This window comes from Pinus tabuliformis, chromosome X (assembly GCF_031772625.1).
Source record: "Pinus tabuliformis cultivar Carrire ecotype Pingquan chromosome X, CPIR1, whole genome shotgun sequence".
Classification (NCBI taxonomy): Eukaryota; Viridiplantae; Streptophyta; class Pinopsida; order Pinales; family Pinaceae; genus Pinus; species Pinus tabuliformis.
In genome coordinates, this window is record NC_142308.1 from 1468843298 (window position 1) to 1468854384 (window position 11087).

General features: G+C 31.6%; 1 long non-coding RNA gene across 1 annotated transcript; it reads left to right on the top strand.

Annotated features, from left to right (window-relative positions):
- Positions 1 to 3035: 3035 nt before the first annotated feature.
- Positions 3036 to 3518, top strand: LOC149145542 (uncharacterized). Its single transcript, XR_016265184.1, has 2 exons — positions 3036 to 3240; positions 3394 to 3518. It is a non-coding gene; the product is annotated as an uncharacterized LOC149145542 (long non-coding RNA).
- The last annotated feature ends 7569 nt before the right edge of the window (positions 3519 to 11087 follow it).

An 11087-nucleotide genomic window follows, 5' to 3' on the forward strand; every position in this document is an offset into this window, starting at 1 on the left:
AAAATATCTCTACATATATGCTGGTTGCATTAAGTACAGTTGCATATACATGCTAGTTCACTAAGCTGAAGTAGCGTATACAAATCAATTTTGAAAATTAAATTATTGATCTGATAATACTAATTCACCCCCGGTCTCAGTATTATTTCCAACAACTCATTCTATATGGGGACTTTGATACTGGAACAACTCCAGGTATAAGATTAATGGTAAAATCGATATCCCTAATTGGAGAAAATCATGGTATTTATTCTCGGAAAAAATCCTTGTATTGTTCCAATATAGGATATTCTTGTAATCATGGTTTATTTTTATCATTAGAAATATTATGTACTTGTACTATGAACACTTGACACCCTTTTGTATCATATTTCTTCATTTGTAATGCAGAAATTTGTTTGCCAAAAATATTTCTTGGTACTCCTTGAACCATGTAAGCTTTCCCTTTATCATCAACATAGGTAAAAGACTATTCTAAACAATTTAATATCACTCTATGTGATTCCAACTAGTCCATACCTAGGAGAACATCATAAGATCCCAAGGGTAATATATTCATATTTAGTGTGGTATGCATTCCATTGATATTTACTATGTAATTTTGGATTATTTCAATCAGTTTGCTTCGTTCATGTGGCCAACTGTACTAACCAAGGCTTGCTTTGTTTCTCTTTTACAAGATTACATCTTTTAACTACAACAAGGGAGATATGAATTAATTTATATCCTATATCAATAACTGTAGACACATATTTCTCAATAATCTTACCTTGAACTTCCACCATGGTGGACTGATGGTCTGCTTGCCTCCCATCCAATGTAACATTGATTCTAGGTATATTACAGGAAACACCATTTACAGTAGATGCTTCTTGAATATTGTTTAAAGTTTCTTCCTTATTTAATTGATTATATGGACAATCTCTCCATAGGTGATTTTCACTACAAGCCAGGCATTTTATTGGTGGTTTTACGGATTCACTAAAATTTATGTTTCCTTTTCCTGATCCTCCTTTTTGTCCCAAACTCTTTTGCAAACTAACATTTATGTTATGGTTTCTTGCTTGTATACTCTTAGAAAAGACAATTTTATTAAACCTCGTTCTCTTAATATTGAATCTATCATGTTCCTTTTCCACCAATCCTTTAGATTATTCTCCTTTTTGTTTGTTTTGATTGAAACATAACTTTTTCTTTTTTATGGTCTCACACATGGTCTTCAGGTTTTCAAATTCAATCCTTTCTCTATATGAAAAAGGTAGGTAGCTGATAAATCTCTGTATTTTTGCCTTATCCTCTTTGAGATAAGTTACATATCTTAATAAACTCATAAATTTATTAACAAACTCATCCATGATAGGTTGTCCCAATTTCAGGTCATGAAACTTCCTAGCATTTTCATTAAAATACCTCTTAGTCAAATATTTCTTCTTGAATTCTTTCTTGAACAGTTTCCATGTTGAGTTCTTACTTTTAATTCTCTTAAAAACTTTGTTCTCTTCCGACCATAAGGTTGCCTTACCAGTCAACTTGTAAGTTTCCAATCTTGCTTTCAAGTTACTTGGGTAATTGTATACTTCAAAATATTTGGACATATTAAGAAGCCATGCTTCCACTCCTTCTTCAAATTCACCATCAAAATCAAGTGGCCTGATTTTCTTAAATTATCCTTGAAATTGAGATGAGGTTCTCTTCCTTCTGGTTATGGAGGTGTTACCTTCATATATTTCTTCTTCTTCTTCTTCAAATTCATGAGATTCATCTCCAATAGAAGTTATAGAATCAATAGTATTTGTTGATTCACTTCTAACTATTTTCTTATGAATATTTTTATTGAATCATGCTTCCTCCAGTTTCTTTAATAAGTAGCCATTAATTTCCTATTGTTCTTCTTTGTCTTTATACAACCTTTCCTTATTTGTTGTAATGTCATATAAATTTTCTTTCAAGCATTGGATTACTTGCAATAACTCAGATCCTTGATTTCCTATATTATTGGTTCCACAACCCATCATTCCTAGTTCAATATTAGGTTCTTCAATGACCGTTGGTGATCCTATAGAAGTTTGTCCATTAAATTCTTCGGTCATGCTTCAAACTTCTAACAATCCTTTGAACAAATGTTTCATGACATATAAATTATTTTAGTATAGGACCCATATAAGGCCCAATGCTATAACCTATAGCTCTGATACGACTCATAATGAACTGCACAAACACCCCAATTTTTTGTTTTTATAGATAATAAATAAATGTTGTCTTACTATAACATTCCTTTCTTCCTAATCATTTCTTCTCCCTATTAATGATGGTATTGATTATTCTATATTTTCTCATATATTATTATCTTACCTTCTATTAAATTGTAGCTAACTTGCAATACTCCTTGTTATCTTATGTATCATATAGGTGAATCTTTTTTTTCTATAATGTGTAATCTTTATCCTTTCTCAAAAGGGCTCGTAGATATTGTTTATAGCTTTCCTAGGCACAAACTATCCACCATATAACTTGAAATTCACCATATAAGTTGTGCTTCATTACACAAATTTATTGTTAAGATTAATGTATATATTCCTTTACTCTTTTCTATAAAATATGGTTCTACAACCCTTTCGTAATTGTTATTACATGTCCTCATCCTTACCATTGTTATCCTATTTATCGTTATTATAAATTGTTGACAAAACTAAAGAAATGATATTGTATTATAATCAAATATCGTCTACAATATCATGGAGAATGTTATACACATGCCTTTATTTATTTTCAAACGAGCATCAATAAACCATATAAATGGTTTATCTCGCATTATCATTTTGAATGTGATATTATATCATTGCATGCATTTATGTTGTGGCAAAGTCTACATAAATATCTTATAAACTCTCCAGATGGTTCTAGTGATACACATGGCACGTTGTTATGGTATCTAGGTATGGTACCTTTGACCTACCAAATGAATGCTTTGGATAGAATCCCTCATTATCAATGGTGGAAAAAGGATTAGGGTTTCATGAACACTTAATGACTATCATACGAACTCCCAGCTTCATTCATTTCCTTTTTTTTCTTTTGCCACTTTCATCAGTCTGCAATCAGGGTTCTATGGTTAATTTGATTTGGAAATTCTCACCCAATTCACTGATAGGAGAGCTATAATTAACAAACATGGTGATATTCTCTCACCCGTCGTTTGGAATGGTCTCTTTCCCAGCTCTTAAATGGCTTCCAATGAAGGTAAATGGATTCAAAAACCCTTCTTTGGTACTCTCTGGATATTTTCACCATCTACTTACAGTTTATACATTAGTTCATTTGGCTATAGAGTTACAATTGTGTCTCTAGCCTCCATACATCTTTGGCTCTAAGTGAATTTCCTTCCCTTTTGAGTTTCATAAACATTATGGATCAGTCTCGAGTTTGCGCGATGAAGATGGTTGAGATCCATTTCACAGTTCCTTAATTCTTTGTGGAACATGAGTTCTTATTGTTATAATTGAAAAAGGGTTTTGAACTCACGGCGTTAGATCTCTTTGGATGATTCAATCTGTAATTATTTCGATATTTTGATCAGATAATTCCTATAAAAGGAAATCGTGTACATTCTTGTTTTTAAATTTTTAATTATAACCCAGGTTCTTTTATTCTGATGACTATAAATTCCTTTTCAATTTATTTTTTGCATTCGCAAATATGGGTATTCTCGAAAGTGTTTTTCTTTCATCCTAATTTTTAAACATCACGCTAGGGTTTATACCCTTTACTCTCTTGTACTCTTCTTTTCAATACACATTTATCTATGAAAATAAATGGTTGTAAAAATCCATTTATGTGTCTCACTATGTTATCTATGTTGTTTTCTTAAAAGGTTCTTGATATAAGCTTTTTTATTCATTGTTTTCTTAAAAGGTTATTGATATAAGATTTTCTATTCATTGTTTCTTAAAAGGTTCTTGATAAAAGGTTTTCTATTCATTGTTTTCTTAAAAGGTTGTTGATAAAAGATTTTCTATTCATTGTTATAAGCTTTTCTTCAAACATTATCTGTCTTTTATTTGGTGCCTAGCTTATAGTTCGGCACTGCTGGACTTATTATGATTGGGAGTTTTATTCTTTTTCTAACCCCAAATTTTCAAATGTAATAGTGCTCTTTTGATATAAGTGCATACTAATATTTTAAGCACCATAATTTAATTTGTAGTTAGAGCTTTTTTGGCCTTGGATGCCAACTATAGGGGTTATTCTTGTATGTGATTGCAAATATTTACAGGATTTTTATTAGTGGTGGTTTTTATCAACAAAAATGACATTTGTTTTCCTAATATTGAATTGTTGAATTCATTTTCCTTTCACTTGTAACTTTGTACTGGTATACAATTTCTTATTTCTTAATTTTACTGTATAACCTCAATTTTATCTGATTCTGTTAAAGGTATTTTGTTTTTTTGCTTAAAAATAGTCTAGTGACTAACTATCTTTCTCCTTTATACAAGCAGAGAGCATGTTGGAACTTTTACATATCATATCCTTAGGTATTTTTTATTCTTACTTCACCTACTCTTATTTTTTCCTAATTTCTATGCTCTTTGTTTTTCTTGTAAGATTCTCCATATTTGTCTCTCATTCTATATGGGTTTTATTCTTATAGGTATGAGTACTAGTTTATCATAACATGTTCTTATGGAAATCTTCTAGTTGGATGAGGTTATGGTTTCATCTTACTTATTTTGTTTTACTAGGTCAAGGACTCCCCACTGTTGGTCTCATCTCCTGTATGGAAGATAATTCTCTCTAGTTGAAGACCGAAATCTAAATTATTTAGTTTTGGAATATGTGTTTTAAATAATTTAATTAATTCCTTACATGGCATATAGTACCTTCAGAATTGTATTTGTATTTTCAGTTGAAGACCAAATCTAAATTATTTAGTTTTGGATGTGTTTTATGTATAGTACCTTGTTCTGTACTAAGATAATTTTTCATAGAACTAGAATTTTCAGGTTCTAGATGTTTTTGTTCAATTAAAAATCTTTTGAGGCACTTTTGAGGAGATAATACATCTTCCTGTATTCAAACTTTTTATTTTGGTATCACAAAGTCTTCAAAAAAATGTATGTAATTTTATTTGAGTAATTGTTAGAGTAACATATTCTAATACATATCCATACTTATACTTTTCTGTATAATTTGTTTTTATATGCATTAATGGGCTATAATTTCTAATTATGCTAAAATTTCTTAAAGTTTTTGTTTCAATATTTTTCATTTCTTTTTAGAGAAATGTATTTTGCATACATGTCTCTTTTATCTGTAATAAAAAATAACAATTTTCTTTTTCTTTCTGCATAAAAACAAGACATAACAGAAAAATAGTTCATTTTTATTTACAAAACAAGTAAAATTTATAGCTAGGAATACCAACTTTAACATATATATATATATATATATATATATATATATATATATATATATATATATATATATATATATATATATATATTTCCTTATATCTATTTCTTCTACCATATCATGCTCACTAATTACTATACAGAATTTGTAAAAACATAATAATTCAAATGTAATAAAAAATAACAATTTTCTTTTTCTTTCTACATAAAAAATAGACATAACACAAAAATAGTTCATTTTTATTTACAAAAAAAGTAAAATTTATAGCTAGGAATACCAACTTGAGCAAATTTTATTTTTTTGGAAAATTAATAGTCAAGTACTTAGCTCCTTCCAACCTTGGCACTAAAAAATAGTTAGTGTCCCCAGGCCTACTAGTTATTTTTTTCTTATTTTGGCTTTCACTTATTTCTTCTCTTAAGTCTTTTCTTCTCTCAGAATGAGACAAAAACAAGTAAAAATAGAATATAGTATTCATCCCATCTTGACCCTTTTGAAGGTTAATAACTACCTCCACCTCATCAACAAGTGGTAGATAGTTACCTGCTCATTAATTATCTCATGTTTCCCACTCTTAAGGACAACACCCTATCTTCTAGGAAACAATTAATTTCTCAATATCATAAATTCTCAATTAAATACAATCATGGAGATTAGATGCCTAAAAATTATTGATGGACAATATTACTCTGACAATAATTTCCATCCTTAACTCTTTCAACTATTGTACTCAATAATTAATTTTACATATTTTTCTTTGTTTACAAATAAACCATCATAATTACAAATTTACAATCAGCGTTCTGATAATTAAAATTTTCCAATTTTCTTTTAGTCTAACTCACTTAACCAGAGAGAAACATATGCACATCTAATTACAAAATCATTAAGCCAAGGGATATCACAGGAAAAAATAGAGGATTAAGAGGGTTTTAAAGAGATGCAAGCAAAAGGAAACCTCCCAATTACACATTTCCAAGGAAAGGAGGAGAGATCGAAAATCCCAAGGAATTCACCACATATAAAGAAACTATGAAAACATGATGTTGAATCACAATCGAATTGCAGAGAAAAAGCATAAACAGGTGGAACCTGGGAGATAAGGTTACATGGTGAGGAGAGACACATAGGAGTGAAAGAAACTTGGAGCTGTCAAGATGGACAAGAATAATCAATTCCTTTGGCCACATATGCTCTATGAAATAACACTAACAGGATAGAGTCACCAAGAATGGTCATTTCTTGTTATAGTTGGTTCACTATAAATGGTAAAACTCTAGTTTTCTCTCAATTTCTCTACATAATTGGTTTTCCTCAGCCTATATTCATCCATGATTTTCTCCCTACATCCTTGAATGTGCAAACCATTACACCATCATACCTACCCATTTTTTCTCATGCTCATGTTGCAGAAAATAACTTTCCATTTTCATTTCTTCCTGCATAGAGGCCGGGTGGCCATGAAAGATACCAAGTGGATTAAACCCTCTTCCTTTGTGTTGTGGTACCGTCATCCTGAGTGTTATGAGGAATGGTAGATGGGAACATGCCATGGGGATCAAAGTCTTGCTTCGTTATTTCGTTGTAGGTTTCTTTTAGTTATTCTAAAGTCAACTGCTTCCAGTTTGAATCCAGAACCTCAATTTTGTTGTTAATTCCCACATTGTCAAACTTGTATACCAATTTATTTCCACTTATTATGACATGTTGGGAATGATCACATTGAAATTTTTGGTTTTCTCAGCTATGTTTTCTAGGCTGGCTAGTAGTCTCCAATTATTTGTGAATTTGGCCATTTTGTATTTTCTTGATCATGTTGATAATTGCTTTAGAGTCCCCTTCAAATATATATATTTTTATTTGTATCTTATTGGTTATTCTTATACTTTTCTCAATGACATATAGTTATTTAACATTATTGGTATCATGGCCAAGGTCTCCAACAACATATACATATTGTATTTTCCTCTACTCATTTCGAATTTCTCTTCCATAGTTAGTGATGAACGGTGTTCTCATTGATGTCAACATTATTGATTGAACACTCTTAATATTTGTCATTTGGAAGCTCGATTGGTCTAAGGCCCCAAAAAACCTAGAAGCCCCAAACTTGTGGAAGCATTTAGGGAAGAAGATCATGGATCTTAGGCTTAGGATTACCCTCATTAGACTTGCCTCTTCAGGTTGAATCCAGCGGTATGTGGTGGCCTCAAAATTCCTCACAGTTTGAGAGATATGCTTGTTTGGAGTTGAAAACCCCATAAAGTGGGCGACAAACCCCAAATGGAAGATGATGCAGTAGAATGCTATTAGGTAAATTTGGAAAAGTTTATTATGAAAGAAGGATAATTTTATAAGGTCAAATATTATTCTTGGAAGAAAAATCAATTTACTTTTTTAATGGTTCAAATTCAAAGGGAAGGGTTTTGACACTAAAAAAAATATTTAAATTTCAAGTTAATTTAAGTCAAACTCCAATATTTTTTGCTCCAGTGAAATTGAATGTTTGAATTTCATCGGTTCCCTCCAAAATGAACAAGTCAGATCCTACATTGGTTCCCCTTCAACTATTATAAATTGTGATAAAATCCTCCACAAATGGTGTGCATCCAAGGTTGAATTCTCTAAGATTTCATCTATTCTCTGAGGCTTAGAATTATCCTGAAAATCTGAAAGAATGAGCTAATGTTTGGAGACTTTTATTGGATGTATGTTTTTTGGTTATTGTCATTCATTGTGCAATGCATAATCTCTAGAACCTTTTCTCAGGCGGAGTTTTCTAGAGCATTTTTCTCCTTTGATAACCATCATCTAAAAAAATTTCAACACATGTTTGCAGTGTTCTCTAAGATAAGATTCCAACATGGAACCACAAGTCTTGAGTTAAGATTCTCGACCCTTTTGAGTAGGAGACCTATAACATGTGTAGACAAGTTTTAGGACACATATCTACCAAACGAGTTCAATCTAGACTCTAAGTTCTATGCAAATTTGTTGGTTATTTGACAATGACCACCTCATACTTTTTGTGAAGACATTTATAACAGTGTTAGAACGAATAAAATAAATTGCATAACCTTGAAATAATCCATGTATAGAAAGACATTTGGATCCCTCAAAGTGGCATAAAATTGGATCTAATATAGAAAAAACCACAGTCTTTCATTGCCATTCAAGGAGAGTGAAAAAAATAGTGGTTGAAGATAGTAATCCACATTTTAGCTCTAGAGCTTTAGGGTTTCATATATATATTAGGAGTCAAAATAAATGTTGGAAGACTGACCATACACACATGTAATGTGTAAGTATCCTTGCAATGGAGGTTTAATGTGAAACTCGTTAACAAACTTGTGAGTGAATATTACTAATGTTCAACAATATTTTGAAGTTGTTACAAGCCTATTGTTGAGTACGCTAGAAGTCAAAAATTGGTCAAGTTATGCTATTGAGATCTGATGTCATGCATTGTGGGTAAGTAGTCTAGTGGACATATTTTACATTGTTGATTTCCAACCCATTTTATTGATGATGATAATATGAGCTATGAGCTAACTCAGTACCACACAAGAAAATAATTATGTCCAAAAATTTCCATTGAAAATAATATCTCTCACTTACAATGATCTCTCGGTTTCCATGTAGCTTTTGAATTGTTTCCATAAATGAAGTAGCAACTGTATAGATTTAAATGGATGAGGTAATGCACAAAAGTGTGCATACTTGGTAAGTCTATCAACTACCACCATGATGACACTCTTTCCTTCAGACTTGGGTAAACCTATGATAAAATCCATTAAAACCTCCTCCCAATGTTGACTTGGAATGGATAAAGGTTGTAATAGACCTGGGGTCTTAATTGTCTCAACTTTATTTTGTTGGAAAACCAAACATTCCACAACAAACTTTTGAATATCATATTTAAGGCCATCCTAAAAAAATCCCTTCTTAACCGTGTGGTAAGTTTATAAAAATCCGAATGCCCTCCTAAGGGACAGGTGTGAAATTCCAGAAGAATCTTTTGTTTTAGTTGGCAATTCTTACAGAGGTATAATCTATCTTTGTTCCATAATGAATCTTTTTTCGGTTAGAGGTATAATCGATCTTTGTACCATAATGAATCATTTTTTCACTTAAATGTATCAACTGCAACTTTTGAATGAGTTCCCACACTTCTTCGTCATTCTTCCATTCATCCCTTTCTTTGTTTATCCAATCTCGTTGGATAATATAGATGGCACAAAGCAATGCTTCCACATCCTCATCCTCTCTTTGAGAGTGCATGTGCAACAAAATTTTTCTTCCCTTTTTTGTAGATGATTTCAAATCATAACCCAACATCTTTGCAACCTAGTTTTGATTCTCTTCTGAAGATAATATTTCTTCTAAAAATTATTTAAGACTATCATGATCTGTTTTTACCTTGAAGTGTCTTCCCATTAGGTAAGGTTGTAATTTTTTAAGTACATGTAGTATTGCCAACATTTATTTCTCATAAATAGCTTTTTGTAAATACTTTCCTTTGATTGGATGACTTTCAAAAGCAATGGGTATTTCTTCTTGCACTAAAATAGAACCAACTCCATTTCGTGAGGCATCACATTGCACAATAAATCTTTTTGTGAAGTATGGCGTAGATAAGACTGGTGCTTGGCACATTGCCTCTTTAAGACATTCAAAGGCTTTTGTTGCTTCTAGAGTCTAATAAAATGCATCTTTCTTCCATAATGTTGTTAGAGGTGCTACTATTATCCCATAATTATTAATAAACTTGCGATAATACCCTGTCAACCCGAGAAATCCTCGCATATGCTTTATGGATGTGGGGATTTTCCATTCCTTAATGGTTTTAATTTTGCTAGGGTCTACCTTAACACCTTCATGAGATACAATATGACCCAAATATTCCACCTCTTGTACTCCAAAGAAACATTTGGAGGTTTTTGCATATAATTTTTTCTCCTCCGATAGTTGGAGCACTCTATCAACATTTTGAACATGATCCTTCCACGACTTGTTGTAGATTAGTATATCATCAAAAAATACTAACACAAATTTTCTAAGGAAGGGTTTGAAAATGGAATTCAACAAATCTTGAAATGTAGAAGGTGCATTGGTAAGGCCAAAAGGCATCACCAAAAATTCATAATGAACCTTATGAGTTCTAAATGCTATTTATCGAATGCCTTCACTCTTCATTCTGATCTGATGATATCCTAAATGAAGGTCCAACTTGGTGAAGGAAATTTTCTTCATGCAATTCATCCAATAATTCATCAATGACAAGAATGGGAAATTTATCTTTAATATTGAGCTTGTTGATCTCCCTATAATCCGGAAACATGCGCCATGATCCATCCTTCTTATGCACCAATACTACTAGAGTAGATAAATAACTTTTCCTAGGTTGAATAATACCAACCTCTAACATTTCTAGAACCATACGTTCAATTTCACTCTTTTGGACATAGGAATATCTCTAAGGCCTGATGTTTGGAGGAACACTTCCTGGAATCAAATGAATAGAATGATCATGATAACGAATAGGTGGGAGGCCTTTGGGAGTCTCAAATACCTTGGAATGATTGTCCAAGACTTTTTTGAGATCTGGAGAAATAGATGATTTCGACGTGGGAACCTCTAGCGGACATAATTGTGCAATTACACAACATTTTTCT